We start from the raw sequence: 10,575 nt of genomic DNA, 5'->3' as shown, positions 1-10,575 counted from the left end.
ATATGAATTTCTGAAAATAGACGTTATTTTTTTAGAGGAAAACACTGACACATCCTTAATTATAGAGTAATAAATACCAATGGCATATTAGCTCCTGATATTTCCTTACACAGATATCAAAGCACACAGCTGGTTTTGAAAACTGATAATCAAGTACAATGTAACTCCATTACATCTTGTTCTTAGAGCCCTCCCTCCACCACGCACCACTGAAGGACTGAACAGTGAGAAGCAGAGCCGATTCTAGCAAAAACCTAACTGAACAAATTAGCTTTGAATTGAACTTAAGAATTGCAGTCAAACCAAAATGTCTGTCCTTGCCAGGAAAGACATTCCAAAGAGCACGCCAAGAAAAAGCTGTTGCTTCAGGATTATGGAGCAGTTCTGAAAAACCCAAAGAACTTGGTGATCAGTCAGGGGAATGCAGGGCACTAACTATGTAGCCGGAGGATATATAAAACTTAGAAAGCATTAATAGTGGATCAGAGACCTAGAACAAGATTTTACCAGAAAGGACTAAGCTCCTAGCTCTTCTTTTTGCCTTCAGTCCAGGCAGCAGGGAGAAAGAATCTCGGTCAAAGAAAAGTATGTGGACAAATGTGTGTGTGTGGGGGGGGGGGGGGAGAGAAGAGGAAATGAAGGTTAAACAAGGCCAATATGATTCAGAATAGAAGGGAGGGTGGAAGTGTAAGGAGCCAGCTGCAATTACTAACGTTACATTAAGAAGAGCTGAAATTGAGAGGGGGAGTTCTGGGTATTTTACTAAGTGGATTAATGTCTCTTTTTTGAGTGTCTGAACTTGCTGATTTTAATTTATTTGGTGCAGGGGTTTATTATGAAATTCTTAAGGGGAGGAGGGGGTAAATATGGACAGTTATAAACACTTAAAACTAGGAAAGAAAAACTGAGTTTGAAGCCATGCGCAAAGTTGAGTATAAAAAAAAAAAAAAAAAAAAAAAAAAAAAAAAAAAAAAAAAGCCATACAAGAACTTAAAGAGAAATAAGAAGTACATTCAAAAAAGAAAGAGAAAGCCTCTCCATGTGTGAAGCCAGATTCTGAGTGACTTAAGAGCCAGTTTTATTGCCATTCTCCTTTCTCCACCCATTAAACAATGAAGAAATCTTTACTCTGGCATCTAGAAACCTATTCGTGAGCATCATTTGTTAATATAAACTGAAGCCTGCCCCACTCTTCGGTGGGTGGTAAGAATTAAGAACTCGCCTAAATCAAGAGCAATGGGATGGTGCACCCAAGGGAGAGCTGTAAGAGAAGGCAATCTCCCAGTTTGCTTTTTCCGTACTTTTCTGGGGAATAAAGCCAGATTGTGCAGAGGGTGCAGCTAGCTCACCGAAGTGGATGCTAAAGAGCTTCTGTAACAGTCACCTAAAGATGCATGCATTGAACAGTGGGGAATGGACAAGACCCTGTGTGGTTTGCTAATCCCTTAGTCTGTTTGTGGGAAGTGAAAAAGCTGTCTCTCTGCCTTCAACTGTTGGAGAAACTTAACTGTGCTTCATTCCAACTGCAGGACTGTCATCTGGCTGCAACCAGTCCACATACATCTTGATTCAGGCATTTGCTTTGCCTGCCCAATAATGTCAGGATCATTTAAATTGAAATTATGCATCAGAAGGTATTTAAGAATCACTGATATGCAGCTATTAATCTTGAATGCAAATGGTATGATTTGGGGTATGGGCAAATCACTTCACTGGAACCACATGAAAAAGCATTTGGAATTTTTTTTTTCCTAAAGTACTGTGGGAAACAAAATAGTGTTGTTGGAGGAAAATACAGTTGAAAAGAAACCTACTCCTGTGACGGGGAGAGGCTGGTAAAAATGACTAAGGAGTTGTGTGGCCTTGTTGCCTGCAGTGTAGCTGGTGATATGCAGGCCGACCAACCCCTCTGCTTCTGAACTGATTGATACAGCAATGCCAGAAAACCCAAAAGGGAACACAGGTTGGTGATGCGATTTCAGAGGTCATTTCGCCTATTTTAGTATGTTTAGTATTGGCAGGCAAGAAGGACGAGAGGTTTGTAATGTTGAGCCAGGGAGCCTTGCACAATTACCTTCTTCGCAGAACTCAGGACATAGCTGAGTGACCTCTATCTTAAATCCCAGGGGCAGGGTGGAGATTGTTTCGGGATCGTTATTAATTACAAAGAAAGGAAACAAGTGGCCTTTTTTTCTGTTGATCCAGAGAGGCATCCAGAACTTACGCTGTTGTGCTTACAGCTACTTTCCCTAGATTTCAGTCTCTTGGCTTAGCCCCTATATTTCTAGTAGGCGGTACTAAGCCAATAAAATGGAATCTACAGAACTGCAAAATAAAATCTGTGTGTGTGTGTGTGTGTGTGTGTGTGTGTGTGTGTGTGTGTGTGTGTTGTAAGGATATTACTGAAGATAAATTGCAACACTTTAAGCACCAAATTTTAAAACTTAAAAAATGTATGAATAATGAAGTTTTAAAGCAGCAAAATATGCTGGAGCAGAGTATTTCTAGTCTTTTCTGTAAGAGGTTCCCTAGACCTCTGGGTGCATCAGCAAACTGTCCTCCTACACCGTTGAATGTGCAGCTGCGATTTGGCCCCAGGCACCACCTACCCGTAGTCACTACCTCATGCATTTTACATTGCACACATTATAAATGGGGGACACCCCCTCCATCGTGTTCTGTTTCCTTTTGTCGCGGACATCAGCTGACACGTGGGAAATGTGGCGTGCGTTTTTGGTGTCTTTTATCTGTAATTAAGGATCCCTTATCTGGGGCTTGCCACCTCTGTGTCCCTCCTTCCCAGAACCAAGTCTCTACCCTCGGTGGGGTCTGACCCTTGCTGCAGTCTGGGACTTTCCTGGCCGTGTTGCGGTACGCCCCACCGGAGAGTGCTGTCCTCTGTGCTGTGTGGGCCTGGGGTCACCGGTAGCAAGGCATCCCAAAGGACCTGATGGCTTCTGCCCTTGACAGCTCGCTCGGCTCGGTGCAAAAGGACGAGGGCGAGCAGCACCTTGGCGCTCAAAAGCAGAGCACAGGAGAGTTTCCGCGTCTCGCCGCCCTCGCAAGCGCAGGGCCCGGCCCCGCAGCCGCTGGAACCCGAGGGCTGTAGAGTCACGAGCCGGGGATTCCGCCAACTCGGGCTTCAGCATCCCTGCCTGCTCACGGGCACTACGTTGGGGACCCGGTTCTGAGGTGGCTGCGCTTGAATCCGAAGATGCAGTAGGCAGACAAGAACTGCTGCTTCTTTCACGTACACGCGCGAGCGCGAGCGCGCGCGCACACACACACACACACACAGAGAGAGAGACAGAGAGAGAGAGAGAGAGAGAGAGAGAGAGAGAGAGAGAGAGAGAGAGAGAGAGAGAGAGAGAGAGAGAGAGAGAGAGAGAGAGAGAGAGAGAGAGAGAGAGAGAGATGTTTTAAGTTTGGCCAATGCAAATCCCAGTGGAGATGGGCAATGGGCACCGGGACTGCAGCAAAGATCCCGGGCTATACGATTTCAAACACTCCTCTACTCCTCTGCACGCTGGCCTTGTCAGACTCTGATTTAAATCACATGCCCAGAACGAGTGTTGTTGGGTTGGTTTTCTGTTTTGTTTTTTCTTTTTTTCTCCCATGTACATCATGCCTATAACGGAGATTATGAACGGTTTTCCTGTCTGTCCACCGCTGTTTCTAGGAGGGTAGGGGCTCGGAGTATTTAAAGCGATTCCTTTGGACAGAGTCATTAGAAGGAGCTAATCGATTTGTCTTTGACTTGCTCTAAGTTTGGGAGAAATGGGAAAATAGTTTAGTATTTTGAAACTTCTAATTGCTTAAAAAGCGTTCCCATCAGTGCTAAGCCTCGCATCATTACCTACTTGAATGTGTACACATGTGAAGGAAAAAAGGGTTCACGTTCCCTGGTATCAACAGTGGCCTTTTCCTTCCCATCCCATGTAGCATTAATTACATCGTATATAGTCGACATCCGGTATGTTATCCACCCTCTTTTTTCACCAAATAAAATAAAATAAAACAGGTTGCATGCAGAAGTGAAGTTCAACTGGACCCCAAATGTTACCCGATTAACCCAGAATGCTGAGCGTCTCTGACGTCACTCAAGATTTTCCTCCAGAGAATTTGAAATATTCCTCGAATTATAGATTCAAGATATGAGTAGATTGTCAAAATGTGAGAAAAATCCGTATTCTGTCCCTATACATAAAAGAGGCTGAAAGAGGGTGACCTTCAAGAGCCTACCCCAGGAAAACTGCCCAAGAATGTGGCGAGCATACTTTAGAGGAGACTAGAAAGAGCCAAGATGGGGCTTTCGGATCGCAAAACAGATTGAAGTAGCTGATTCATTTATGCAGCACAGCAAACTCTGCAAACCTTAGAATAGTGTTTGGAAACGAAGCACCTTCTATTTTGTACGTCAAGAACAGCAGATATGTCTCCCTTCCAAACTGGATAAAGGGTTAAAGCTATTATCTAGAAAAACATCTCAGGTAGTAAAATTACGATCTGATACTTTTCCTTTTCTCTCTGGCAACAATGTCACCAGAGAAAAATATGCCTCTGAGTGTGTGTGTGTGTGTGTGTGTGTGTGTGTGTGTGTGTGTGTGTTTAAAACTGCGAGACACTTTCACTACTATGAAAGCTGTCAAGCCAATGAAGGGGGACTTCTTTTAACTCCATAATAGCAGGTTACATAGTAAATGAACACTGATGGTCAGATAGCCAATTATGGAATAAATATCTGTTGTTTACAGAGAGGTGTTAAATGACCCTTTGGAGGACTAAGGATTAGGCCTGCTAAGCTACAATTTGTTCTTCAACCCATTATGCCTTCCCTCCACCAGGCCAAGCCACTGTCGGCGGAGAGCACACAGAGCGTGTTTCTCTGTTGATTTTAGTTTGCTTTATTTCCATGCACACTGTTGTTTTCTTTTGAAAATTTAAATAAATGTCAGCATTGTATAATTTCTATGTTAACAAAGCAGTGAGCAAAATCCCTTGTATGTTTATAAAATATTATTGTTTAATTCACATAGTTTAGAAATTCCAAATGTTGAGAATAGGAAGGAGGCCAAATACCATCTGTTTATAACTATGATGCATCGTAATATGTGTACTTTTAAAAGGAGTTTGGTCAATCATGCCACTATTTTATCTGCTCAGAATATGTTGAAGATTTAAAATGCAATTTACAGGATTACTTTGAGTATGTTGCATCCAACTGTGAGTTGTAAAGAAATCACTGTCTTCTGTTTCCCTCAAATTAATCATGTAACAGCCCCCAATTAATAGGGGCTGTTAAACGTGGCACTTTTGCTTAGCTGCAGAATTATTCTAACTTTGGCTCAGTCCACGTTCTTTATGCTGATAAAAACCCCAAGGACAAATGAAACAAAAAACCTCCTGGCTGTGTCTTTCTGCCAGGAGATAGTCACTTAGAATGGGAGGCAGGGAGTGGTAGCTAATAATTAGCTAACATCAGCCGGGAGAAGTCACCTGTGAAACACCCTTTGGTAGTCAGTGGAAAACCAACATCTGACACTGCCTGTTTTAAAGTAGCATTTTCCTGTCTATGAAACTTCTTATTTAATGTACCTTTTATTTCACATGTATCTAATTACATACCATGTAACAAAGGAAGTATACTTTCTTAGATTACAAGATCAAGGATTCTTTTAGTTGGTTGGCTTCTTTGTTTTGTTTTTGTTTTGGTAAGTTACAAGCCCAACTTGTTTCAGTTAAGAACTCTGTGCAAACTATAGAGAGGAGAGAACCTGGTAGCCTTCTGCTACAGGCAACAATAGTTTTGCTGTCCAGAGGTGATTATAGAGTCTCACGCCAAAGCATCTGTCTCCCCTAGCCCTTCCCCACCACCACCAAAAGGAGAATCAAAGATGGAGGCGGATGTCTTGAAAGAGGGGTTGGGGAATGTGATTTCTTTAAAAAAAAAAAAAAAAAAAAAAAAATCCACTTAGTGGGTGATAGTGGCTTGTTTTGTTTTCACAGAAAGGGGCTGAGGCTTGATGCTTTCAGCCTGTGCAGAGGCTTGACAGCAAACTCACATCAACCGGGCACATTCTGGATGTTCTACTTCTCACTGAGAGTTCAGTGCCGTAAAGTCCTGTCTTTGTGCTCTATTCAATAGTATCTGTTTTCTCAAACATTTTAGTTTCAGCAGCTTAGTTGGAAATTATACCAACCTAGATTACCTAGTTATGCATAGCTAAGAACAGTGGGCATACTTTACCTGAGAAAACAAACTGACCTGTATATACTATGTTTCCTGCTTAAATTTCACATGCTAATTTTTTTTTCTTACATGTCCAATGGATCTCTATGTTCTAGAAAGATGCCGAGGCTCATCTGAAGGAACAATGAGAAAATATTCAAGTCGAGGAGGGGGTTTGGGAAGGTGGGCAGAAAGATGTGAGGGATAAAAATGAAAGTGTAGGAAATGAAGGAAAAAAATTCCAGATGGCGTTGGAATAAAATCGCTCTAGGACAAAATCGTCAAGATGACTTCCCATGGATAAGACCTAAGTATTAGGAGTGCCATCATTACCCGGATTGTTACATTCGGATACTAAACAGCTGAAGGAAGCTTCCAGAGAAGCCTTTTTGATGCACATGGGCCAGTTTTCCAATTCAGCATTCTTTAGCAAGCGTGTGCTAGATGCCCATATTCCCATTGTATGAAACAGCAAAGAAGGCCTAGAGGCAAGCTCTGCTTTTAAAGCATTTGCCATTTAGAAATGAGCCGCTAGAACATAAAATGAATATGACTGTATAATGTTACCTTCCCTACTTATGAAAATGATGATTTTTAAATGGATGAATTATTTGAACGCGTTTTCCTTCTGCATACTTTGGCTAGCCATTAATTCCTAAGCAAGTAAAGGAAGCCATAGAGTGAATAAATTCTTCAGTACTGCCCCCATCTAATGAACTGCAGTGGATAGATGATCAAGGCTGAAATTAGGTAGGTGTACAAATCTTGATCTTTTAGAGCAAATGCAGAGCCATAGTAATGACCCACCACGTGCATATATCAGCTATTGTTGCAGTTATGTAAAGTTGACAGTCAAAGCTTTTTATAAAATGTACTTTACTAGGAGCTGAATAGATGGTCCCATGGTTAAAAGGGGGCACATGTTGCTCTTGCAGAAGTCCCAAGTTCTATTCCCAGCACCTACATGATGGGTCACAATCTTCCATAACTCTGGTTCCTAAGGATCTAATGCCACCTTCTGACCTCTGCAGGCATCAGACACTCATGTGGTACATATACACACATGCATGCATGCAAAAACATGCACACACAATTAATTAATTAATTAATTAATTAATTAAAATATATCTTCTAAAAAATTACTTAGCCCTAGAGGAAAGTCATCCAACTTAAGCACTACTATGTGACCATTTATATGTATTATATTTCAATTGGGTAAAAGATAAAAGAAAAAAAAACAAGAAAATATATAAGCAATGCATGGCTTCTAATTACTCTAAAAAATGCCAGAAGGTTTATCTCATCTTGCTTTTTATGACTACCTAACCTGAAAAAAAAAAGTACATCAAGGACTTCAGCTAAACAAACAATAAAAGCTATATAGATGACATATAAATATATGGATAAAACACACAACGAAAACCACCCATTTTTTAAAATGAAGAAGATAAAATTTAATATACATAGTAAATAATAAATGTTATTCCACTTCACGTGACATCTCATTAAGGCAAAAGTCTGTGTGGACTCTTCAAGGGTTGGATATAACAGTATAATTAACTGTTTGCTCTTTTAGCTTAACGGAGGGAGAAGTGAGGTAAGATTTATTTTCTTTCAGACCTTCAGTAACCTCAGAAATCAAATCTGAATCTACAAAAGAAACAAAAGAAGGGGCCGGAAAGATGGCTTCACAGTTAGGAGTGCATACTGTCCTTCCAACGGACCTGACTTCAATCCCCAGCAACCTCAGTGAATGAGAGCTCACACCTGGTATAACTCCAGCTCCAGAGTATATGATATCCTCCTCTGACACACCACACACACAAACACACATGCACACACTCCTGCACATGCACATACAGATCATTCTAATGTGTGTGTGCATATGCATGCGAGAGAATGAGTGAATGAGTGAATGAATGAATGAATGAATGAATGAAACCTAAGAAGAAAACATAAAAGAAATTCTGGTTGCTCTCCAGCTAGAGATTGCCTTTAGCTCCACTGCCTGCTGTGCCCCAGCACCTCAGCTCCTGGTTTCTTTGCTTGTTAGTAGGAGCACCTTCCCAGATGTTACGAAGCTGGGTTCTCACATGAACCATGGGATTGTCTCCTGTCTGAATCTACTGTAAGGCAACCATTCTATTGCCCTTGTGTTGCTCCTTCCCATTTTAGATGGAGTCTTTCACCTGTCATCTGATTTAGTTCTTATAAACCCTTATGTACAGGTAAATTAGAGCTTAAGTCACAGATTACAGAGGAAGCAACTCAGACTACACTGCTGCTAAGTTACAAAGCCGGGTCTAGATGCTCTATTATGTGTTCTGCCCTTTCCCCTTAGTCTGGATAACGAGGAGTCCATACTCACTGTGATTGTGGGCAAAGAATGAATTTGCAAATACAAGACGATGATAATGGGGGTCGGGAGAAGAAATCAAAGAAAATGAAGAAATCAATGAAAATGATGATTTTAAATGGATGAATTATTTGAACTCTCTTTCTGCATATTTTGGCTAGCCATTAATTCCTGAGCAAGTAACAGTAGGCTTCAGGTAAGGGCTTTTGAATTTTTACCTTTTTTCTTAAGAAGTGTGTATCAAAAATTATACTATCTAAAACAAAGATAAATTCAAACGCTATCATAGGACTCCTGTGGTTTTTAAGGTATTTTTAAAGTTTTTTTTTTTTTAATTTTATGGGTGTATATGTGTGAGTATTTGCATGGCATATATGTCTGTGGACCAGCATGCATGCCTGCTGCTCCTGGGGGCAAGAAGAGGGCATCACCCCCTGGAAATGGAGTTAAGCCAAAGCACTGGTTCTAGAAATCAAACCTGGGGCTTCTGCAAGAACAGTAAATGTTCTTAACTACCAAGCTATCTCTCCAGCCCAACTCTTGTGTTTTAAAGGATAGAAATCTCAAGCAAATTGACACGGTTCTTTTAAATAGAAGATGAGGAGTTACTTTGTCTTTGAAATAAATTGAAGACTTTTAGAAAACTGGGAAGGAAAAAAAGGAAAAGATCTTAGAATGGAAAAAAAAAAAAAAAACAGTAGCTAGGATCGAGTTAACATGCCCGACAGTAAGTTCTCCATGTGGGATATGGCTGACTTTGCATTCTTTCTGTTAGAGAGGTACATCACCCACAGTGTTTAGCTTTTAGCTTGGCTCCCAGGTGTGTCTCCTGGGAGATTCCCAATCCTGTCACAGCTCCCTAACTTGCATGCTCCTGGCTGCCTTCCAATCTGAAGCCGCATGCATGTGCTGCCCCTTGTTTCTGTTCTTTGAATCATCTGAGATTTTCTCATAGGCAAAAATATAGAAAGACTTACTCAATAGAGAAAAACAATTATTTTGAATGGTAAGAAATACAGGTGCAGAATAACTGTAGCTTCCTAATCCGCTTCCCAACGTGTTAGATTCCCTTTAGATGGTCTCTTCTGGTTGGTCACCAAAAGGCTGGACCAATCAAAGCACCACATTCCTACAGTATCTCTTTCAAACACGGAACCTGATGCTTGCTTATTTGTATCATTCTGCAATCAAGGAAAGAAATTGTGAGAAGTCTTTCAAGAGAATCCGCCCACATAACCCATGGCATCATGGCGTATGCATACACTGGAGGCAGTGCGGGGAGGTGGTTCAGTCGCTCAAGAGCTGAGGGAGATTGCAAGTCCAGTACCAGCCAAGGTTACACTGAGACTTCTACTACAAGCTAGACTGGGGTATGTAGTGAGACCTCGAAAAAAAAAAAAAAACCACAAACAAACAAACAAAAAAACACACACAAAAACAAAACAAAAAACAACAACAAGACAAACAAACAAAAACCTGTAAAATCGAAAGCTCCTAAGGCTTACGGAGAAGATAAATGAGATTCACAAAGATAAGGAAGAAATGGCTTCGAGGCAGGCATGGCTGCTGCAGCTGCAACTTCCAGCAAATAGGTAGGTTAGCTTCTGTCATTAAATTAGCTTCTGTCCAAAGACTTCTAATGAAACATACTTTGTTGCATCCAGGCAGAGTGGCACACGCCTTCAATTCCAGCACTCTGGAAACAGACAAGGTGATCTCTGTAAGTCTGAGGTCAACCTGGTCTATGCAGACAGTTCCTGGACAATCAGAGCCACATAGAAAAACACCCTGTTTCAAAAACTAAAATTAAAAAAAAAAAAAAAAGTAGTATTTGTTGCAACTGCTACTGTGATTATTTGAACTTTAGATGTTTTGGTGAATATAGATACATAATTTACTTTGTCTCTCAAATTTCTATATTTTTGTTATGTAATATAGGCAAAACTTTGAATCTTAAAAAATGTACTTTTATCTTTCTAGTTGTCAATTT

At 40.9% G+C, this 10,575-nt stretch overlaps 1 long non-coding RNA gene across 1 annotated transcript in view; it reads left to right on the top strand.

The window, feature by feature from the left end:
* Positions 1 to 1,839: 1,839 nt before the first annotated feature.
* Positions 1,840 to 10,575, top strand: part of LOC143441298 (uncharacterized) — a 48,480-nt gene continuing 39,744 nt past the window's right edge. Inside the window, exon 1 of the long non-coding RNA XR_013108570.1 lies at positions 1,840 to 1,963. This is a non-coding gene — a long non-coding RNA (uncharacterized LOC143441298). The remainder of the gene's footprint in view (positions 1,964 to 10,575) is intronic.

The sequence above is a fragment of the Arvicanthis niloticus genome, chromosome 2 (genome assembly GCF_011762505.2).
Source record: "Arvicanthis niloticus isolate mArvNil1 chromosome 2, mArvNil1.pat.X, whole genome shotgun sequence".
Classification (NCBI taxonomy): domain Eukaryota; kingdom Metazoa; phylum Chordata; class Mammalia; order Rodentia; family Muridae; genus Arvicanthis; species Arvicanthis niloticus.
The sequence above is the reverse complement of the archived record's forward strand: the minus strand, read 5'-3'. Positions and strand labels throughout refer to the sequence as shown.